The sequence below is a fragment of the Triturus cristatus genome, chromosome 6 (genome assembly GCF_964204655.1).
Source record: "Triturus cristatus chromosome 6, aTriCri1.1, whole genome shotgun sequence".
NCBI classification, from domain to species: domain Eukaryota; kingdom Metazoa; phylum Chordata; class Amphibia; order Caudata; family Salamandridae; genus Triturus; species Triturus cristatus.
Window position 1 is genome coordinate 398,360,299 of NC_140589.1, and position 24,527 is coordinate 398,384,825.

A 24,527-nucleotide genomic window follows, 5' to 3' on the forward strand; every position below is an offset into this window, starting at 1 on the left:
CTACGCTGCTGCTTATACAGAAGTTTCAGCCTTGGACATAAATAAGAAAATTGGGTGGTTTAAATATATAAATACCTTCCGGGCAGACATAGGTGTAACTAAGGAGCAAGAAGGTCTTCCGCCCACATACTCTAGGGACACATTAAAATCACAGTTTTGGGCGTGGGTAGAACAGACGGGTTTCTTGAAAATACGCCATGGCTGTTTAACTGATGTGTTCACTGATATCAAATCAGGCAGCCGGCTAGAAAGTTACCTTGATTTTATAAAAGTACCGGCAGAGAGAAAATTATACACTCAGTTCAGATATGGCTGCCTACCCATTAATGCTTTTACTAATATTTGGGTGCCAAATACATCACAGCACAAGGGCTGTCCCTCTTGTCCATGCCCAAACGAAACATTAGGCCATGTATTCTTTGCCTGTGCTGCATACGCCAGACCTAGAAGGAACTGGCTAACTGCGGTTTGTAAACAGCTTGGGACACATAGCCATAAAGATGCCCTACGCATTTTAAAGTCAGATGCGAGACCACTTTATGCATGTGCTACAGCAACATTTCTGGGTCAATTTTGGGCGATAAAAAGGAGGGCTCTATCTACTCGCCTGTTTGGTGTAAATAAAACTTACTGAGATCGAAATGATCAGACCAATCGGGTGTGTACCCTGAACTAGCACTTTGGATTGTAAATAATTGGTTTTTAAACTATGATCTTTTTAAGTGGGGTCAAATCTTTATCACTCTATTGCTAATCTGGGGCATTGGTTTTAAAATGGAAGCTGTTGTGTAATTAGGTTGTATATTTGTAAAAATTGACATATAAACAAAAGTCACACAGGCACTAGCACGTTAGCTCTGTTTTAATAGGACAAAGCACTTAAATACTGAAATTTACCGAGCTTGCGCCTTTTATGTATTTGTATTTTTGTGTCAAGTTTTTGGTGTATGCATATTCGTTTTTAAAAACTCCACGAGTCTGTATAGTACCTTTTATCTTGTCTACTGTTACATAAGATCAATGTGCTTGCTTCTTTTATGGTACTGTAAAACCGAAATAAAGACTTTTGATGATGAATGTACAGAGTGAATGAGTGTGTGTGTGGGCACATTCCTGTTTATTGATGTGCCTATATGAGTGTTTATGTGCTTGTGTAGGACAGTATTATTATTTGAGATTGACAAGTGTCCACCTCTAAGGCTAAAGTGAGCACCTGCTAGATGCAGCACACATTGAATAAAATAAACCCGTACTTAATTCCTGGTAACATGACATAAAGCAGGCAGGCTTACATCAAAGGCAATGTGTATTTAAACATTGTAAAGAGAAAAAGTCTCACAAAACAAAATAAAACCTCACAGCCGACATTAAAGTAATGAGGGAAGTTTTATGAGTAAAATAAGACTGAAATGAAAAAGTCCCATAAGTGTACCAGAGAGATAGGGGTGCTAGTTCAAACCTCCTCTCCTGAGTGGGCCTTAGACTAGTCTGCTTCTCTACCCTGAGAAAGCCAGTTACTATAATGGGGTACTTGGTTTCCAGTAAAGAGGAAGTTGTGTACTTATTGTTTTTGAAGGACTCACATCCTTCACAGCTATTAACACCACTTTATTAGAACGTGTGTGTTTTTCATGTGAAATCAAACATGTGGCACCCTGTATACCAAGGGAACTTGGGTAATTAAGGCCATATGTACCAAATAACATTCCAATAGGAATCAAATAGAAATAATTCATAATAATTTTGCAGGGGCTAACTTACTCAAGGGCCCAGCAGATACAGTTAATGAACTACCAAATCCTAAAGGTAGTGGATTAATCAATTATCAGTTAATTGTACATGTACATACACGCATACATATATATGATTGCAACAATGAATAGGTGCTACAAGTGATGGCAGATGGCACAGTGTTGGTGAAAAATAAGTGCATATGCTGAATACAGAAAAACATAATACAGTGTGCAGAACATATACCTGCATTCACCATTATGACATTATTATAAATGTAGAATCAAATCCAAGCAATACTTAAGATTTTTCAGTTTCCAGCATAATATTCAAACATGATTAAGACCAATAAGTATCCCTGGCAGTTATTTAGACCCCTCAGTACAGAACAGTAGCAAGCTGACCAAAGACATACATCAATGAGATGTCAACAAAATGTCGAAAGGGTAATAAAGACCTATGACTGGGATGGATTCCAGTCCTAGAGGAAATAGCTTCAGAAGAATGGAATGCAAGCGAAAGGTTTATACTTCACAAGGGTTCCTGAGCTTGTGGTTCCACGGTCCTGAACAGTGCATAGCCACCAACTTCTGCCAAGACGACTCTAAGACCGGTCAATACAGATAGAGTGGGCTTTGTGTCAGTCCCTTGCTCATGATTTGATGACTTTGTTGTCTGTCTCATCTCCCTGCTCCTGATTCAATGTTTTCCCTAAATTTGTGTTTGTCCCACCTAGGCGCTTTCAGTTTCACAATATTCCGATTGGATGCATTGTATCCTTCCACTGCTAGTTGAGGAACTATTTTTACATCTGTTTTCTTGCTGTATCTCCATCTGCTGCATGCCCCTCAAGTCCCCCTCCAAGCTTGTGGGTAGCTTACCCTCTCTAGCGTGCTTGGGTTGTTATGTGTTTTTTTTTCTAAATGTCACCCCACCACCCAGCATCTCGATTTTTCCCAATCATGCACTTGTTGCTGAGCAGTGTTTATTTTCCCAAGCCCTGCCAGCTGTACCATTGTCCGCCACCTATTGATGTCTTTTTTCAAATATTATTATTTTTTTGTAAGGCTCGGCAGCTGCAATTTGGTAATGAGCCACTCCTTTCTTAAAATGCCCTTCTGCACATATTCTTTTTTTAATTTGCCTATACAAGTTGGGCATTTGCATGTACTCATCACCACGTAGGCGTGACATAATGATGTGCACCTCAGGACACATTGGGGCCACCTTGGTATGGCTTTCCTTTAATAGGAAAACCATTCCAAGATTGCCAACCACGCATGCACTTGCCTCTTGATGCATGCGTTCACATGCTTGTGCAAAGAAGCATTAGCAAAGCCAAGAGCTTGAATATTTAAAGCTGAGACCTATTGGCTTTGCCATCGCTTTTTACTGATGAATGTACCCGATATTTACAGTCTAATTCCTTTCTTCTTGACAGTTTTGAAGAACAATCTTTAGCAAAATGTGTTCTTTTTGGCTGATGGTGGAGAAATAATTCTTCCACTACTCCTCCTTTCACGCCAAAAAGATATTTGAAAGCTACAGAGCTTCTATCGCGTTGAACCCCATGAGATAATGCTCTTCACAGCATTTATTGTATGGTGCATCTTGAAGGTAGGCCGTTGTTTATGATAATTAGATTTAGCTGCTCTTTGGTTTCGGTGTTCACTTGCTTATAACAATGAAAGTGATATTGGGTTTACCAAACAGTACATTTTAAACCGGATTTTTTTAATCAGGTAGGGTTTGTTGTGTCCATCATCACTTTTACTTGTAAAATGGTTCAGTGAATTCCACCGGGAGTTAATTGATAAGATAATTATTGCTTTAAATTGAGATACAATTCTCAGAACTCGGTTGATTTTTCAGACAAAATAGTTTTTGACCTTCGAATAAATGAGTATATTATTCTTGCCACTGTATTTTTTAAACCTTTATCTGTAGTCAAAATGTAAAATATCCTCGACAGAGTGTAAGTGCGTTAGAGCGGAGATTGCTACAACTTGAATAGAAGCTGACATGGTTTTACTGCTTTTAGTTCTACTACTGTGAAAGCGTTATATTGTGATTTTAAAAAACAACTACCCTCCAGGAGGCGTTCTAAGGTTTTGGCAACATCCTTTTGCCTTGATCAGTTAGTAGAGAGCTCTGTAACAATCAGCATCTAACAGTATTTTAATGTGTAACACATTAAGTCAACTTATGTGTTAAAGCCATACTGAGAGGTTTCACATTTATGATTTATTATAGATAACGTCTACAGGTCAATGACAGTTATTTCCTGGTCATCTGACGTGCACTGTATGAAGACATCCAGATTCCAACTGTTCCCAGCAAAATGGCTGCTCGTTGCATGAATACATCCGTCGAATCGACTCGTATTTCTCCAGCAATTTGAATCTAAGAAAAAAGAAACGAAATATCTTCTTTAATCTGTTAAGAAACTGTACAGCAATAATTTTGTTTAAGATCTACAAAGTATCAAAAGAGAGGAAGCAGTTACATAATCTCAACTAAAGTGATTCCGATAACATCTAGAGAGTACTTATCAAGGAATAGCTTTAAGAGCTCCAGGGAAGCATCGAGTAGCCACTATCCAATTTTCATTGATCAGTTCCTGCTTTTCGGATAAAAATGCATTTTTTCGCTTTCCCCTAAATTAATTTAATTAAATTAATTTAAATCTTGTGCCATACAATCCAATGCTAATTTCCTTGAGAGCCCCCCAAAAATTAAATTCACTTCAAAATATTTTTCCCTACTTCTGCATCATCAGAGGACTTGGGGATTGACCATGTCCACCCGCAAAACTGCTTTTCACACATTTAGAGGAGGAGCATCTCCGGGCCATCAAGGAGAGAAGCAGTGAATGTTTTATGCAGACTCCCTCGCCTTCTTCAGGGAGCAGCCAAAGCCTCCTGCTTAATACAGACAAAGCTATCCACCTCCCCATGACCTGCACTAAAACCTGCCACTCACAGTCAGATCAGAAAAACCTGTAGAGTGGGGCGGGGCTCAAGGCAAATCGGAGTGCCTTTCCTATTCTCTCTCTCACACTCGAAAGGTTGTTACAATGCTCCTGGTAAAGTGATGGTGTTAATCTCTCAAATGGAAAAGGAAATTGTTGTATCTACTGCTGAAGACGCACTGTTGATTGTGATACATATAGCCTCGTAGTCTTGCTGTGACTTAGCGTATTATGAACTATGGAATTGTGTTGAACAGACTTTCTTTTGTTGGTGGTGAAATATAACAATAAAGAATTATAAAAAATCTTGATACATATCATAGATGATCTATTGGTACCCATATGAAATGTTACAAATGGTATTCTAATTCTACAAGAGTTGTTGGTAGTCTGAGATACAGTGAGTGGTGTACTAAACATGATGGGATAGGGGACTGCAAAATATGGTGAAGGGCTCCTAAGACATTGCAACTCATGGCCTAACTGCCCATTCATAAAAAACACAGTTTAATGGTAGTAGGATACTGACCTCTTTCCAGTTTCTGAAGCCCTTTATGTTAATAACGGTGGGTTTCTAGGGTGCTGCCACTATTTGGGGGCTGAGGAGGAAATGCTAACTCCAGGGCCTCGGAGGAATCTCTCTCTTCAAGTTTCAAAGGAGATTAAATTGTCCTAAATCCCAAACTGCATTTTGTAATATGTAAAGAAGTACTACAGTTATACTATTTAATTTCTACAAAATGCAATTCACAAATCTGCTGCCAGAGACCACCTATGTTATCTCCTTTATTTTCGATGGGGAGATCTCAGCGCAAGTAGGTTTACTACCAGGGGGCTGATTCCGATCTCGTTCGGAAAGCATTCCAACCGCATTGGTTCCGGAATGCTTTCCGAACAACTCGTATCGGGGGACTCCGAGCGAATGAGTACGATGCATCCGGATGCTTCCAGATACGATTCAGTCAGGCTCCCATTGACTTCAATGTGAGGCTGTGTTCCGAACGAGAACACAGTCTCCCATTGAAGAAAGGGCTGGTTGGCAAAACATATGCACCCTGCGGCGGGCCTCCTATGGTGCCTGCCACATTGTGCATGGTTGGAATGGGGGGCCCCTTGTGTACCCACACAGGCCCGATTTGGAGGGCCCCGGGTGAAGGCGGGCCGGCTACGGGTCCCCAAAGACCTATTCCGGCAGCCGATTAATTCCACAGAAACCGATTCGCAACGGCTGTCCAAATCAGTCATCATACTCGCTCACTCGGAAACCGGGTCCATAGAGCTGTACGATTCGGCTCTGGAAAGGCTCGACCTGTCTGAATACCTTTCAGAACCGATTCGGACAGCCCTAACGGTTTCCATGCATCGTACTTGGTCATTCGGAAGTATGTCCAAATCGGTCAGGAAACAAGGGCTCCGGATCGGATTTGACAAACCCGAATCTGATTCGGTGCCCTTCCGAACGAGATCGGAATCAGCCCCTTAGGAATAAATGTGGGAGAGACTGTGGGGTGATGGGAAAAAGGGAAATGTATTCTAGTAAATGTGGGAGATTTAGGGCAGGATAATGGGGTTATAGGGAAGAGAAAGAGAATTTTAGAGAGGGGCTTGCTAATGCAAACATGCACCCACCCAATAGTAAGACGATTGCTATTCACGAACAACACTTCAAAATGTACTACTGCCCTAAAGGTGACAAAATAGTCGTAAATATACTCCAGAAAAGCTTTGGAGTAAGTCTAGCACCACACAATACCACTCACAGGTACTGCACACACCAACACTCCACCATAGAAAATAATGGGACTAAATATAAAAACCAATTGGAAACAATGTTAAAGTAATTTAATAATTAATTTTTCCCACTTTCCAAATATGCATACATATATATTGTCATATATATACTATTTAGACCTGACATCCTTGCTGTTGTATTCCCCTAGAATTATTGCCTTTACTACCATAATTTTGCAGAACTTGTTTTTGTGGGCTTCACAACACTGTGCACTTTACCCCTGCTAACCAGTGGTAACAGTCTTGTGCACTCTCCCTTAAACATTGTGGAATTGGTATACACCTAATTGGCACATTTAATTTACTTATAAGTCCCAAGTAAATGGTACTACATGTACCCAGGGCATGTAAATTAATGCTACTAGCGGGCCACAGCACTCATTGTACCACCACTCAAACTAGCACTGCAAAATCCGTCTCAGCCTGCCACTGCAGCCTTAAATGCAGTTTTTGAATTACAATATAGACCTGGCAAAAATACCTTTTGCCAAGCCTAAACTTTGCTTTTTAATACTTATACATCACCCCTTGGATAGGTCCCATAGACTCAGAGGGTAGGGTGTATAGTATTTTAAAAAGTAGGAGTAGTGTGTTTAAGTTTTACATTTCCCAACAGTGAAAAGCTCCTAAAGTCGTTATTCACTGTAGCAAGGCTACTTCTACCTTTCAATTTATTTGTATTTCTAACCTGCTTCTACAAAATTAAGAGATGGGTATTGTTGAAGAAGTTTTATATATTATTCATGTCAACATGTTTCGGAAGTTAATCTTACATATTAAGATCATGGGCATTCATCAGAGCAGTGTCCCTCTTTCCTACAACCTACCCTGTCCATTTACTGGCAATGTTGGGTAATATATGTGTGAAATTATTTAAGGGATTGTATGTCACAAGGATTACACAGGTGAAGGAGAAAAGTATGTACGACAAACAGTAATTAATTTCCCAGACCTTGTGCATCTTTTGTGTTTTGTATTACTTAATGGAATCTCACAGCAATCCCCCTATGAAGAATGAGGGCTCAGCCCAAAAGCCAAGCAATCAGGCTTAGTCTTGGGATTATTTATGAGGTTTGTTATGACTGCCTACCATTGTGAAAGAAGAATTGGAAAGCTCTCAGAGAGGCAGTGAACTAGAACAGCATTGCTTACTCCTCAAGCATAATGTAGATGTAGTAGCTCAGATACAGCTTAACAAATGAATAACAAGCAATAAGTAAAAGCAAGATCCTTGTTTTCTCTTGTTAGGTGCATAAAATTGATGTCAACACTTGGCGACCATAGGTTTTATCTCGAGGAAGTGCTGTCTACTATTTAGATCTTCATACTTCCCAATGGCATACTCATTGCTGTTGTGATTGAGTCCACCTGCACTGGTAGATGTCCTCTTCCTCTTTGATTTTTATTATGATGGTTCACAGCTCTTCTTGCTTGGCTATGAGAGAGGTGTCATCAGAATACTAAGGTTGTTGATGTTTCCATCACCAATTGTGAAACCACGCTCATATTTCAGATTAACTCCTCCCATTAGGTGTTCTGCATACATTTTTATTCGGTAGGGTGAAAGAAAGAAGCCATGTTTAACTCCTTTGCCAATCTGGAATCAGTCTGTTCCTGAACAGTGAAGCAGGAACAATGATATGCTCGGTGCAACCTATTTCCCACATTTGATACGGTTGACACAATCAGTACATGCTGATTTCCTTTTTAACATTCCTTGGCTTTTTGAAATATTTCAGCGGCTATCAGCAGAGATGTCTTTTGTTCACCAACATTTCCTGAACTTGGCTTTTGCATCTGATAATTGTCTTTTCATATAGAACTATAATCTGTGTTGAATTATCCACACCATTGTCCAGCTGGCATGTGGAATTAGAGAAATACAAGCAAAACTTATGCTGGAACGAGTAATGGTGGGAACGTTCCCTATCTCATATAAAAACTGATTATAAAGTCTTAATATCACACTGACTCATGATAGATAAACACATTTTATGCCAAGATTGATCGTAAATTGAATATGTAGAAAGACCATTATAATGTCCAGTGTTTTACATGTTAAGTCATCTTCCTCTGTAGGAACCAAAGTTACTATTCATAGTTTATTATTATGAATTGTAGCATGTTGTTGCATTCTGTTGGATGCAAGTAATGGGAGAACATTGGCAAAAAAAACAGAAAGGGAAATACAGTAAACTGGTACCTCGTAGCTCATTAAATTAAACACTGTGAATATGTTCAACACATAGCTTTAAAACAGGGCTTCTTTATTTATTTTAATTGGATTGACCTTAACACATATTACTTTTAATCAGAGTGTACATGTATATAACCTTTTTTGACATGCCTCTCTGTGCTCCAATTTGAGTCTCTCAACATTCTTGGGATATATCAGATCAAACAAAATTAGTGCTCAGTATGAGATTGAGAGCAATTAGGTCAGCTTCTTCATTTTATAAATACACTGAACCCCGATGGCCAAATAGGTATAGCGTCGGGTACTCAGAACATGCGTACAGCTAGACCAGGGTTTGATACCCTTAATATTCAAGAAACTCCTTTTATCATCTATTTGTGTTGATTGCGATATTGCTTAATTGTTTCATTAGCTGAGCAAATAGCAAATACTGGGAAAGACACTAATAACCAATTGGTTAAAAATATATATGAAATCCTTGTCGTATGCTCCTGGTAACGCTTTAAGATGAATCAGAAAAAGGGAATAAGAAACCATGCATAAATACATTTTAAATATATTAAACCAAAACTAACCACATAGTAGAAGCAAACACATACCTAGTAACCACAACAGAGTACATAAGCACCTTTTAATGGACTGTCAAGATGGTGGGATTCTATGGTCTTGTGGTAGGCAAGTGCTGAAACGCGCCAACTGTCCCTGTTGTGATGCACTATCGGTGAATACTTAATTTAAAGAGATTTGTCTGATGCCTGTGGTGCCACGTGAATTCCTACCATGAAGGAAGGATTTGAGATAGTGGATTCGTTGGGGAATATATATATATATATATTCACTGACAAAACCATAGGTTTCACACACGTTATAGTTAGGAACTAGCATTTGAAAAAACTTGCAAATTCACTTAAAAAACCATAGGTTTCACACATGTTATAGTTAGGTGGACATTTCACTCGTAAAAAACCAATGAAATTCCCCCGTTATAGTTAGTTGAGATAACTATAACTCGCGCGCCCGCAATCCTCTGCTCATGACGTCACATCTTACATCACTCATGACTTGGTCAGTGGCATCACTCATGACATCACTGATGACATCATCCTTGTGATAGAGTGGCGGTCGCGCGAGTTATAGTTATCTGAACTAACTATAACGGGGGAATTTCATTGTTTTTTTATGAGTGAAATGTCCACCTAACTATAACATGTGTGAAACCTATGGTTTTTTAAGTGAATTTGCAAGGTTTTTTAAATGCTAATTCCGAACTATAACATGTGTGAAACCTATGGTTTTTTCAGTGAATTTGTACTCTTTGGGTGTCCTCCAACCTTGAGCAGAGCCTATCTGTCTTCGCTGGGAAAAACCCAAAAACGAAATATGGAAGACTTATTAGAGAACTGGGGATATGAGTTCCGATCCTTTAAATGACCAGGTGAGTAACAATGCTACACAACATGAGTATTTGTAAAGTGCGCATATACTCCTTAGGGTATATTTCCACAGTATACAAGATGTTTATTCTTTCCCAATTCAATTGCCCCACTGCTCTTGCCTGCACCAGCTGCCACGACTAGTGTGACCCCCAAAGCAGGGGCAAGACCATGGCAAGTTGATGGCAGCACTCGGGGCTGTGCATTCACTGTAATAGGCAGCGCTCAAATGATCTGCGCCTGGCACACCCAGTTAAAGGAGTGCAGCAGGCAGTGCTTAATTTGAGCCTGTGGTTTGCGGTGGGGACCACCAGCACACATTTATTAGGAACCAGCGCTTATTTTCCCGTATCATTTATTTTCGAAGTGCAAGAAAGGGATAAGCACACCAATCGAAACGACGGAGAACAAGAAAGACGGCAAAACTGTCACATGGGGAGAAAGCAGCAACCTGCAGGAGTAGGGATAAAGGAGCAGGGAGTGTCCGGTAGTCGATTAAGGAGGCAGGAGGTCAATTTAAGACTGCTCAGCCTTCCACAAGGTGACAGTTAATTAGCAGAGTTTGGGTATCGGCACTCTTTCTTTCCCAAATTAAGCTCTGGCTTAAGGGCAGACCGGGGAATAAAATGCATACAGGACCAGGAGTGGAATCCCCGAGTGCCAATATAGACTGATGGAGAGGATGCATTAGTCTACTGAGCCACGAGACTCAAAACGAGCAGAGGATATATATCTGTCTATTTATGTCTGGGGGATTTTCAACCTAATATAGTGGATCACTGTGAAGGAAGGGAACCTGAAAGAGACAGTTAATCACACAGTGACACATCGTAAGTGATTTTCTTTCTTGCTCCTGTTTGAAGTCAGTTGAAGAAGTGTTTTGCTGCCCCATCTGAACTGATCGTACTGGCTGCTTGTTGCAGATGGCTCAAGTCTGCTCAGAGTCAGTAGTTCGATATGAGCTGTATTTTTTATTGCCTGCCCTCATCACAGAGCAAGAAGCACCTCCCCCTCCCACAAATTCAAGGAAGGGGAAAAGGATATTTACAAGCAAAGGGAGCAGTAACGAGCCCTGGAACACGGAGAAAGTATTATTTTTACTCGAAGATCTTAGTTGGGCACCAGTTAACCTTTTGGTTTCAAGTAGCTATTATTCATTCACATTTCTTCCTCTGAACGTTCTCGTGTTTTGTTTTTACGTTATTTAGTGTTTAAAGGCGTGTGCCTTCAGCATGCTTTGCCTATATCTTGGTGAATGAGAGAGGCACACTCACAAATTCAGATTTGAAGGACACCTATCTGAGCCCCGGTTACAGGTGGACCAGATCTCATCGTCCGGTATGTTGCAACGAAGGGCACAACGTCTTCTTTGGGTCAGTCGTGCTCTCCCTGGCTGGTGCTCTTACGTCATTTTATAGTTGTCTGCTAAAGACTTACTTACCCTCTTAGGTTTCGCGGATGTCTGCAAATTTACATTACAACGAAATATACAAAATCTATTAAGGCAACAGCTAAATAAATGCCTTGTTAACTTTATCAAGGCTTATACTGCCCTCTAGTGTTGAAATGGTTAAGGATCAGACGCATCTTTCAGAATGACATATTTTCAATGGTTCGTAAAAAATATGTCCACGTCACAAAAATATGAGATTGAAGTCAACCCCCGGGTTGATATACACAGCTGACTTTTTAAACTGTCACAAAGCACACTTTCCACTATAACCTTGTATCAGAAAGTATCCTACATACTTTTGTGCTGATTTAGAGTGATTATTAAAATCTAATATTATAGCAATCCATGTCTTGCTTATTGACTTGAAGTCAGCTAAAGTTTCCTCCTCACTGTTCCATACACATATACTACGTTCGCTTCACTCACGAGTAACAAAAAGGAACTGAGGTCTCTTGGTGCTTAGTATATGGGGAGACGTCATTATGGTGACCTCTCAATGTCAATACTTATTTGTTTGGGTTTTTGTATAGCACCGCAATGCTGACCCTTAACTTTCAATCAATTTTTGTGAGATGTAATACAGGGTTACATAGAACACTGAAGTTCAGAACACAACACTAAGCCACGCACATCATTTAAGTAGAAGGCATTGAGTGACAAGCTTGCACTTCTATACGATTGCAGGTTTTTCAAAATGTAATTTCTTAAATAATGTGTAATATATACTTATGTTATTTAGGTGTAGTGACACCACGCAGCCAGGTCAGTTTCTATTATTTATTGCATGCATATGTATCTGCAGCCAGCATGCTGCACGTCCTGCCTCGTCCCCCGCTTCCTGTGTATATATCCTGCCCCTCACCCCTTGACCGGAACTGGTGTCCGGTGACCTCTCCTGCCCTCTGCCCTCCTCGGGGTCCTAGTGCCTCATTTCTCAGGACACTACATCTCCCCCCTTTGTCACAAAGGCATTACGACAGTAGCATTCGTTGGTAGTTAAAATGGGACAGTCTCTTTTGTAGTCAGTTGCAGGATGTGAACTGTCGACTGATGTGACCCGTGAGATGCTGCCTAGAGCGGCATTTCACATTTCCTCTATTAGTCTCTTCGGTCTCACAATGTCTCTTCTTGGCCTCTCCACCTGTCCTTGGCCCTCCTTTGGCCTTGTTGCTTCTGCGACACCTGCTCCATTGCATTCCTTCGTTGTTGTTATCCCTTCGGTGCCTGTCACGTGTTCTTCCTCTTTTTCTTCTTTTAAGCCTTTGAAGTGTGAGCTGTTCCTTGTGATTCGCCTGCTGTCTGATTCTGCTGTTATCATTGTTCCTTTCACTTGTGTTATCGTCAATGGGTCGTGGGCGAATGCACTGTCCGACTTCCGTTGTTGTCTCTGTCGTACAATGACAGTGTCTCCTTCATGGAGGTGTGATTTGGTGGCATGTCGTCTTCCATCAGCATATTCCTTCATTCTCTTCTTGGCTGCCTCATCTTTTGCTGCCACGCCTTCGTGCCCCGGCGCGGCCAGTCCTTCTATCTGCGGCAGCCTTGTTCTGCTTGTCCTCCCTAGTACTAGCTCCGCCGGGCATTTCCCTGTAGATCCATGAGGCGTGTTTCTGTAATCCCTCAGCATTTGGCATAGTGCTTGTCCTAGGGAAATCTGCGACAGTTTCGCCCTCTGAACTGCCTTCTTGATGTTTCCCATAAATCTTTCGACCATGCCGTTTGCTTGCGGCCATAGTGGTGTTACCTTTCTGTGCTGTATTCCGAGGTAAGCCATGAACCTTCGGAACTCCTCTCCTGAGAACGGAGGGCCATTATCCGTTTTCAACGTCTCCGGGGAGCCCCATGCTGCGAATATGTCGTCCAGAACAGGTAGCGTTGCGGCTGCTGACGTTGAGGAGACTGATCGCACAATCGGGAATCTGAGGTATTCATCTATTATGACCAGTAGGTAAGTTCCCGCGTCTAGAGGTCCAAAGAAATCAGCGGCCATTGTTGTCCATACTGCTCTTGGTAGTTCCGACATTTGCAGTGGTTCTTGTCTTGCAGGCGGACCCGTCGTTTGACAGAGGTGACAGGCCGCTATCGTATCTTCGACTAGACGATCTAACCCCGGGAACCAAACCTTTTCTCTCAGCAGTTTTTTTGTCGCCACAATGCCCCTGTGTGACTCGTGTGCAATGCTGACCACTTGGCGTCGTAGCGAACGTGGAATGACTATCCTGGTGCCCCTCATTACTATTCCGCTGTTTGTCTCCGAGAGTTCCCCACTTATTTTCTGTAGAGCCAGCATCTCCTCCTTTTGTACTCCTCCCTTCCATGTGCAGTTGTTGTTTATATGTCTCCATCTTTGCTGTCTCGTCGTTTCTCGGGCCGCTCGCAGTGTGTCATCTTTTTCCGTTTCTCTCTCTATCTCTGTTAGAGTTACTGGTGCCGGCGTGCTTTGCTTTAGCACGAAGTTTAAGTATTCTTCGGCCATTGAGGCCTTTTTTTCTGCATGTGGCAGCGGATGCCGTGACATGTAGTCGGCTGGATTATGCTCTTTCCCAGGTTTGTGGACAATTTTGAAGTCGTAGTCCATTAGTCTGATGCCCCAGCGCTCAATGCGGGGCGGCATCTTTGCTGCTGGGTTGCCGTAAATTGTTACTAGTGCTTGGTGGTCCGTGATGATGGTGAACGGCTTTCCGTACACAAACATGTGGTAATGCTCGCATGCCCATACCACCGCCAAGCTTTCTTTCTCCGGCTGGGAGTACGCCTTCTCAATGTCTGTCAAGCTTTTGCTGGCATATGAGACAATCTTCCTTGGTGACTCCTTTCCCGGCAGGTGTTGTGCTAATATTGCACCTAACCCCACTGGGCTGGCGTCAACCGTCAGCTCGGTGCAGAGCCGAGGGTCGAAGTATGCGAGGTGCTCCGCCGTCATCACAGCCTTCCTGATCTCTTCGAACGACTCATTGCACTCTTGAGACCAGACAAATTTCTGGCCCTGTTTTGTTAGCTCTCTCAGCGGCGTGCTCACTGTGGCAAAGTCTTGTATGTATCGGGCACAGTAGCTTGCCAGGCCTAGGAATGACCTTATTTCTGCCACATCTGACGGTGGCTTTGTCTTCTTTAGCGTTTCCACTTTGCTGGGATCAGGCCTCATCCCTTTTTCCGAGAATATGTGTCCGAAGAAAATCAGTTCTGTTCTCCCTAGCTCGCACTTCTCTCCATTTAGTGTTAGTCCAGCCTGCTTTAGATGTTTGCACACTTGCCTTAAGGCGCTGTCATGTTCTCCGTCTGATTTCCCAAACACTAGGATGTCGTCACTGTAATTGAAACTGTTGTGTACTGGTCGTATCACCTGTCTTATTGTCTCCTGAAATATTTCGGCCGCTGACGAGATACCAAAACTGAGCCGTTTGTATCTGAATAGTCCTAGGTGTGTGGAAAATGTTGTTATGTACCTCGACTGTGGGTCCAGCTCTAGTTGGTGATACCCTTTGTATAGATCTAGCTTTGAGAATCGGCACGCCCCTGTCAGCCTGCTGATCATGTCGTTCAGATGAGGTCCTGGATGACGTTCCCTCGATATTGCAGTGTTCGGTAGTCTCATGTCCACACAGATCCTTATTTTGGACGTATTTTTCTTCGGGACTGCCACAATCGGTGATACCCACGGTGTTGGCCCGTCTGCAGGCTCAATTATGTCTTGCTGCAGTAAGTTATTTATTTCTTCCTCCACTTGCGGTTGTAGGTGGATCGGCACTCTCCTGTGATGCTGTGCCACTGGTCTCACCGCTTCATTTATGTGTAGGGTGACCTGTTTGTCTTTTAGCTTCCCCAGTCCCTGCAGTATTTCTTGATATTCTTGCAGTATGTTTTCTTTTTCTGTCATGTGGTACGTCATCGCCAACAGCCCCATGACTTGTGCCGTGACGTTACTCAGCAGGCAGGGCGCTGGGATGTCCCCTTTCAGCACATGTATTTCTTCCTGACGCGTCACGTCCTGATATGTTAGCGTCTCAGTGAACTTGCCCATGTTTTCTACTGGTGTCTTTGATCCCCACGTGAACACATCTACTGTTGATGGCGATAGCGTTGGCCTTGTTCTCATTTTCATGTACTCGGACATGCACATTATGTTGCATGTGGCACCACTGTCTAGCACAAACGTTGTTCTGTGGCGCCCGACGTCGATGTCTACTGTGGCCGTCTTTTTTATTTGCTGTTTCTCCACCAGCTGGATGTGTTCCTGCTGTCTTCCTTCTTTGGGTGTGTCGGACATGAGGTATAGCCGTGCTTCTCTCCCAGCCGTCGTCTGTTCATCCGACTCTTCCGACGAGCCTCTCTCTGCTGTCTCCATATGTCTGGCGTGTCTGGTGCCTGTGGTCCCTTGTCTTGCTGTTCGTCCCCTCTCGTTCCTAAATTGCCTGCTCATGCAGGTGCTTGCGAAGTGATTGTCCCTATTGCATTTTCTGCATTTCTGGCCCATTGCTGGGCAGGTGCCAACGTGTGGGAAGTCAATGCCGCATCTGTAGCATGGGACCGCTTGTTTCCTGTGATGTTGTTGCTCCCAGTTGTCGTTCTTTTTGAAATGTTCCGTCATCCGATGTGCCATCGCTTCTCCCTTTTCTTTTCCAATTTGTATTTGTTTGGCATGCTGCGTGGCCCGTGCTTTTGTGCGGGCCATCGTCAGTATTTTCTCAAGTGTTGTTGGTTCTTTTAGGATGCGTGCTCTGAACTCTACTGATAAACACCCTACGATGAGGCGCGTTCGTATTGCTTCTTCGTTGTCAAATTTATCAAATTCGCAGTATGTCACCAACTTCCGCAACCTTGTCGCGAAGTCATCCATGCTTTCTTCTGGTTGCTGGCATGCTGTGTGGAACGTGTACCTTTCAAAATCGATGTTGCGTTGGGGGTCGAACTTCTCTGTGAGGCACGCTTTCGCGCCTTTGTAATCCGCCGTCTTTTCACTTGGTAGTGTCATCATTAAGTCTTCTATTTCGTCTCTGGCAAGGTTGACCAGCAGATCTAATTGTTTGCTCTCTGCGACGTCCGTCGCGCGCATGTATCGTTCAAATTGTCGTAGCCATCTCTCCCATCTGATGCCTGCTTGCGGTTCCGACATGTTGAATGGCAGCGGCCTGCGGAACACAGCTTGTGTGCTCCTTGTTTCTTCGTCACCCATATTCTTCCTTTCTTTGTTTTATTTATGTACTTCTTGCCTTCTTTCTCCTTCCTTCTTGTTCCTCTGGTGCTATTTCCTTTCTTTGGCACCTTTTTCTTGTCGTTTTCTCCTTATTTGGACCTTTTTCGTCTATATTCCTTTTTTGCCTGACTCTAAAATGGCCTCCCGGCCTTCCTGTGCTCCTATTGGCCCAAATTGCCTGACTCCAAGATGGCCGCCGCACTCTCGCGCGATTTCGCGCTGTTCGGGACTTTGCCTGACCTTTTAAAATGGCCGCCGTCTATCTTGGGCGCTGATTGGCTCAATTCGCCTGACTTAAAGATGGCCGCCTCCTCTCGCGAGAGTTCGTTGAAGCTCACGCACGGGAGGGATCTTAATCTTTCCTTCAGTTTCACTATCGCGCTGCTCTTACTTCTGTTAGCAGCGCCGGGGTGGGCTCCCGCAACGATGTTTTCTTCTGCTGGCGCTTCGGACCAGGGTGGGCTCCTGGCTCCGAATTTTGTTCCGCGACCGGGTGGGCTCCGACAGTCGCCGCGACGCGTGGATTTCGATCCCGCCTCGTCGCCAGTTGTCGCGTCGCGTCTCAGCAATCACCACCACGCAGCCAGGTCAGTTTCTATTATTTATTGCATGCATATGTATCTGCAGCCAGCATGCTGCACGTCCTGCCTCGTCCCCCGCTTCCTGTGTATATATCCTGCCCCTCACCCCTTGACCGGAACTGGTGTCCGGTGACCTCTCCTGCCCTCTGCCCTCCTCGGGGTCCTAGTGCCTCATTTCTCAGGACACTACAATTTCCCAATGCTTAGACTGGAGTTAGGATAGTGAGTTGGACCCTTACACCCAGTCTATGCTTTTTCCTCAGTATTTGTTGAACGGAATTAAGGATAGTAAATGCGACACCCACACCAACCAATTTTTCTTAGTATGTATGCACTTACTCCAATATTTGATAGGAATTAGAATACTAACTATGATACCCCATCCCCAACAATGCATGTACTTCCCCAATTTTTACAGCATTGCAAATATAATACTGTATTTAAATAGTTTTTTGTTTGTTTGTATTTTTAATGTTTGTACGTTGGATTTAAGTTATTATTTATTACTTTCTTGTGTATTTTAATAGCCTATTTTGGGCGTATATCATTTAAACATATATCTATTTTTGAAATTATATTTTTAATGTGCTTTGTTTTTAAAAATATTTCCATTTTTATTATGAGATTTTGTATTTAAAAATATTAGTTTTTCACATAGTTATAAAATGTGTTTTGTTTTAAAATGTGTTTTTAATGGTTTAATAAATGTAGAGTGGTATAAATATTTTTTTTAATATCAATATGTTAAAACATTTAAATTGTGCTTTATTATTTAATATAAATTATATTTTATTAACTCGTTGCATATTTATTTATTTATTTTATTTATTAAAAAAGTTTTGTATAACGTGAATAAGACCCCGATGGGTATCAGAGCGCTTTACAATAATGGAGGGGGAGAACAAGGGAAAAGGGGAACATTATAAAGGAAGTAAGAGAGGATAACATAATAACATAATAAAAATGTACAAGGATGCGCACAAACATTGCTTGGTACGGTAAGGTAGACAATACTGGGTGTTACAGTTGTTAGGCCAGTAAGAAAAAAAAACATGTAGAAAGCAGAAGATCAATGGTCATTTAAGGCAGGAACCTGTTCATTAGGATTGTTTTTTCTTCATGTTTGAAAGCAGCCGTGTAGGGAATTCTGCGGATTTCCGGAGGGAGCGAGTTCCAGATCTTCGGTACCGAGCCAGTGAAGGCTTGGAGCCTTGTTCTCTTTGCGAAAAGTCTGAGGTTTCAGTAGTAGAGAATTTGCACTTCTTGATGGTCTGCCTCCCCCCGATAGTTCTAGTTTTTGAGCCAGGTAACCAGGGGTTTTGAAGTGGAGGGCTTTGTGCGTCAGACAGGCATCTTTAGTTGTATTCTTGCTTCGTAGGGTAACCACTTTAGAGATCTTAGGGCTGGGGAGATGTGATTAGTTCTTTTTGTATCATTGATCAGTCTGGCAGCTGCATTCAACCAAGCCCTGAGCGGGGCCAAGGTATGTTTGAGAAGGCCACAATGCATCACGCTACCATAGCCTAGTCTTGGCAGGACAAGCGCTTAAACCACCTGCTTGAAGTCCTCTTGAGGGAGGAATGGTTTTAGGTTTCTAAAAAGCCTCATTTGGTACTTATAAAACAACAATGGGTCTTGGCTCCAATCAGTAAGGCTGAGCCCTTATAAACCAAACCAAACAACGATGCCAAAACTGATAAACAATTAGTTATTATTTAGACAGTCCATAGAAATGAATATACGACAGCCTGAAGTAATATTTGAACTCTTCCATTTATTTTAGAATTCTTTTTTCTTTTTAACTTAGTGCATCTTTTCTTTCAATTCAGGACAAACTTTTAGATAAATACCATATAACAAAATCTCAATCAAACTCACTGTCCACAGACACCGTACACGCACTTCGTCATCTACTTCTCACATTCAATAATCTCCATTCAAACCCATTTATAACCCACACTACATTCCAGCCATACACAACACTCCCTTCCTGGGTCACCAAACCTATTCAATATTTTGAAAACCAGAGGGAACAACCAAACAATGGAAAGGATTTTACACCAGTCTTTCCAGTGCACTCTGGAACGAACTTTACAATAGATTCACAAAGTGGCAAAATATTTACAGTGCACAAAAGCGAAGTTATAACTGAACGTTTGTTTGGCAAAAAACGCAAGGTCGATGTGTTTCAAACCCTCTTCCTTTCAAGGGTTCTCTTCAGGACCACAATAGCTTTACTTGTAGTAAAACGGTCTACTGCTCTCTGTGTGTTTCAGGGCAAGTAGTAATGATTAGGGTGTCCAAGTCTTTTCACTGTCCTGTGTGAACTCTGTATCTTTTGCACGCAGAAGCTATGAATGTTCAGACAAGGCGAAAATGATTGCTTTTGGATGGCAGCTGACTCCTCTGTAATGATTCTTTTTTTCTACAGGTAACAGGCGTACTACGGATGGAGAAATTAGGACATACATTAGCGTTGGGGACACCAGGATTTGAGAATGGTATTACAATGAGGAGCAGAATGAGAACAAATAGTCCAAACTGAGAGAAGTACACATGAACAGATTGTTGGAGAACTGTACTTCTGGCAATGTAGTCAATGCCTAGGGAGGTTTAAATGGTTCATGGACTGCATAGTTCGAAAGAGAGGTACTAGGCCTCAAAAAATGAAGTAATAAAACCTTAAAGGAAGGGGAGGAAAGGCTCAAACTCCAATAAGAAAGCCTTCTTGACCCAAGATTTGCTTCAAAGAGCTTAGCCCTGTCATGAACAATTGCAAGTTGGATGGCAATTTGCTTAAGCAGGCGGGTCTTCAACATGTTAATATCAGTACATGGATGGATAGACACCCTCTTTCAAATGCTACTGATATATGTTGATGCTTGTCCTGAGGGTAGAATGCTTTCCCACTCTGGACTTATCAACTATATATCTTTAGTCAGACCATTACCACCACGTCCATCTTCCTTGTCACAGTCTTTACACAGTGAGGGGAGTCCTCATGCAGGACACATGCAAGCCACTTGCTCCAGGGCTCACCAGACATCTGTATTGTCTGTCTTTCAGAGACTTTGCAATATTTCTTGCTCACCCAGGCAAGTATTTTCTTCAGCATTAGTTTATCGACTGATGTTTGGTAAATATGCCATTGGATTAGAGAACTTTTGTTCTATGCAATAGGCATTTCCTAATTATCATCATCTGTTTACCTGAAGGTCTTTTTAATCAGAAAGCGTGTTTAAAAACTCTTCAATATGTGGTAAGTCATCATTAACTTTTAAGGTAATTTAACCATTTCTGAAACTTTCTCTTTCCTACTTATTGGCTGCCATCCAGGTGCCATATTATAGTGGGGAATTGTCGACGCTGTGGAATGGCTTCAGTCAGTCGATGCTGGGCGGGGCGTCGTGCTAGGACCCCTGTTTGACCTGTTGGTGTAGGCAATTTATTTTAACTCAGGGCAGCTGGGCCTTGGTTAGCACCACGAGGGGCATCTTTCACCCTGACTGTGCTTGGTGACTGCAGGTCTGGCTTTAGAGCGGTGCGACTGGTGCCGCAGCACCATGTGAGATGCTCAGAGATGCCGTGTTTTGAAATCTTTAAGGGTCTTAAAAGCTCCTGTCGCAGAGTTTCTTGTGTGTTTAGCAATTTTCAAGCAACAAAAAAAATCTCAAGGTAACTCTGGTGATTAATATACCTGCCGGAGGGAGATTGGAGTTTTGACTAGTGGAAGTTTCGACTCATAATAAAAGTAGTGCAGATAGTTAATAAGGCTGCTGCAAAGAATGTGCACCGTACAGATCACAGAATTGTATTTTATGTAGATAGCTCAGTGGGTTACTGCTTTTGTCATAGAGATCCTTTTGCTACTTGCATGTCATAAGTTACCAGTTCTAAAGCCGACCCTGGATGACTGCATAATTCTCCTCCCTTTTTGGCATGTCACTGATGTGCAGGCTATGTGCAGGTTGTCCTGTTGTGGTAGTGGCCTTTGCACATGACTGTAGTTCCACCAGTCATCAGCCTGAGCCTCACCTCTGCTACTCGGTGATGTTTGGTCTACCAGATCTGTTTCCTATTTTGTTATATCCGGCATAAAGCCCAATGATGGTCTGTGTATTCCAGTCCGGTTTGTTTCTTTGTTGCTTTATCTGCTTAATGACCTGTTCATTCACACTGTGGTTCGCATACATTTGATATAACTGACATATCAATAGTCTTTATGTCTGGTTATTCTCTTTTTACTCTCTTCTATAGGATTAGCTACATGCGCAGTTCTTTTGTGCTTTTATTAAATTATGTCATGCTGCTCAAAGCCCTGACAGATAGCTCACCTGTGTTACCGTTTGACACTTATGGGTGCATAATCCACAATTAATAATTCTGTACTTTATAAAAAAAAACAGTTCCAACTACTTTTATTTTACGGCAGAACATGTTATGTTGGGGTTGCCTGGATTCTCTGCACATACACTCTGGTGTGGTCTTAGCCAAGTGATCAGTGTATTCCTGGTATGGAATCTTGGTGAAGACAGTCTTCTTGAGATCTGGGGTCAAGAAGCTGTAGGTCTTTGGGATGGCATCGAAGGTGGCCTTCGCAAAGTTTCCCATTTTGGTTGTGCAGCCCCTGGAGGAGGTGTAACAGTCATCAATACCAGCTTCTTGAGGACTGGCGCAGACATCATGCCAATACCGCGGGGTGCAGGAATCAGACACACAAGAACAGAACCACAGCGTCCAGTCACCTTACAAGGCACTGTATGAGGTTTGCCAATCTTATTACCCCAGTAACCTCATCCCACAGGTAAAATGGACAACTTTGCCAGAATGATAGCCCCACGAATAGCAGTAGCAACCTCCTTGGAGCATTTCTCATCCAGCCTAACATGGCCATTCTAGTCTCCGATGGCAACAAAAGCCTTGAACCTAGCACGCTGACCGGCTCTGGTCTGCTTCTGGACCGGCATGATCTTCAGAACCTTATCCTTTAGAGAGGAGGCCAGGAAGAAGTCAATGATCTCAGACACCTTGATTGGAAGTAAAAAAAGATAAATCTTCTCCAGAGACTTGATCTTCATGTCCTTGACCAGCCAACTTAGTTTTGTCACCGGCACCCATTCTTTTTCATCTGCTTTCACGCGGGCATGTCGGCCTCGCATGCGGCCCGTCCTCTTCCATGGCCAAGGCTCCTGTCGCCAAAGCCGCTTTGGAAGACTCCCCTGCCTTCATCAGCGTTGTCCGCCATTTGGTGATCTTTAAAAAGAAGCTCTGTACTTTTTAATTAATACTGAAGAAACGTAAATGCAATGTTTTTACATTGTTAAATATGCATAGTTTATTTTGGTTGACAATAGTAGGCCCAGTCATGTTTGCAAACTGCACTTTAAAAATGTGCGTGGGGTGCTGGTCTTGACCAAAGAATATTTTCTCTTTCTCTGCCTGTGCACCAAATGTGACCTTCAACTTTTCATTTTTGTAAACAATTCAGTATGCACAATGGTCTTGCTTGCTCTGTAACATTTTTAAAATGCATTCCATTCTGTTCATGATGTTCCCTGGAGAGGACAGATTTACAACTGTACACAATTGAAGGGCACTTCGTTTTGCCAAAAGGAAGTGCTGTTTATATTTTTGAATGTGCTTTTGTTTTCTGTTATAAAGCATAACACAAGATTTTTCAATAGAAGTATAATAAAAGTCATTATACCATGTGATGTATGATCTGTTTTACTATTGGATGAATATATCTTTTTTCTTCATACCACAGTGACTGTACAGTTGATCTGTCTAAAAGTATAACAATCACTGTTGGAAAATGGCTCTCTCTGAAGGGTCATCCAAACGTTTTGCCGTCCTCCCCCTCTTTTTCTGAACTTATTTTTGCTGGCTTTGGGACTCTCTGCTCTTTACCACTGCTAACCAGTGCTAAATTGCTTGTGCTCTCTCCCCTAAACATGATAACATTGTCTCATACCCAATTGGCATATTTAATTTATAAGTCAATACCAAGTGAAGTCCACTACATGTGTCCAGGGCCTGTAAATTAAATGTTGCTAGTGAGCCTGCAGCACTCATTGTGCCACCCACTTAAGTAGCCCCCTCACCATGGCTTGGGCCTGCCATTGCAGAGCCTGTATGTGAAGTTTTACATTGCAACTTCGACCAGGTAAGGTAAACCTCTTCCCAGGCCTAAACATTCCCTTTTTATAAATATAAATAACGGCTAAGGTAGTCCCTGTATGACCCACATGGAAGCGGTCCAATGTATTTAAAAGGCAGGACATGTACTTTTAAGTTTTACATGCTTTGGTACTGAAAAACTCCCAATTTCATTTCTCACTCCTGCAAGGTCTATCTCTCCCATCGGATAACATTCGGATTGCCTTATTACATCTTTTAAATGTAATTCCCAAATGTGAAGAGTTAGACCTTTAAGTTTGTTGTCACTGCACTCACAATTTAAAATCACTACTTATGGTGAGGATGGATTTTAAATGACAGTTTAGCAAATGCCACTTTTACAAAGTTGACATTTACTGCTTTAGCCATTTGGTGCCTGCTGCCTGTCTCTGTTCAGTTTGGGTTGGGTGACAGCTGGGCTTTGTGTATTCCCTCTAGACAGCCACAGACAAAGGGAGTTGAGGTGTGTCTTGATGGGCCTTCCTGGGAGATGGGAGAGAGGAGCTAACCACAACTTCACTCTTACACCTGAATAGGATGCGCTTTGGCCACATACAAAGGTCTGCATACCCCCTGTAGTGTGTTTAAATCCAGAGCAGGAAGGGAGGACTTCTGTGCTCTTCAAAGCATTCTTTGAAGTCTCCCCCACTTCAAAGGCACAACGGGCTATAAGTACTGGACCTCTGCCACCATGACATCAGTACACTTCTGGACCTGTGACCACTCTGCCAGGAAGAGGAGCTGCTGTGCTGTTGAATGGACTGCCTCTCTGCTGGACTGTTGCTTTGCTAGACTTCTGCCTTGCTGTGATGTTGCCTTCCTGAGCTGCCCTGCTGCCGGCTGTTCTCCTACCTGGGTGAGAAGGACTGGGCCTGCATCACTTGAACCCAGAGTGACCCCAAGGGCTTGCTGGCTTGCCTCCTGTTCTAAGCCTCAGGGATATCAGAAACTTCAACTACCTGCATCTGGACTCAGACTCTATAAGCTGGGAGTCTG

The 24,527-nt window shown here is 42.5% G+C and overlaps 1 long non-coding RNA gene and 1 pseudogene across 1 annotated transcript in view; both read right to left on the reverse strand.

The window, feature by feature from the left end:
- Window positions 1–3,979: 3,979 nt before the first annotated feature.
- LOC146817218 (uncharacterized) overlaps window positions 3,980–24,527 on the reverse strand; it is a 94,420-nt gene continuing 73,872 nt past the window's right edge. The window contains exon 3 of the long non-coding RNA XR_014962510.1: window positions 3,980–4,134. This is a non-coding gene — a long non-coding RNA (uncharacterized LOC146817218). The remainder of the gene's footprint in view (window positions 4,135–24,527) is intronic.
- On the reverse strand, window positions 21,790–22,596 carry LOC146817219 (small ribosomal subunit protein uS5 pseudogene; annotated as a pseudogene).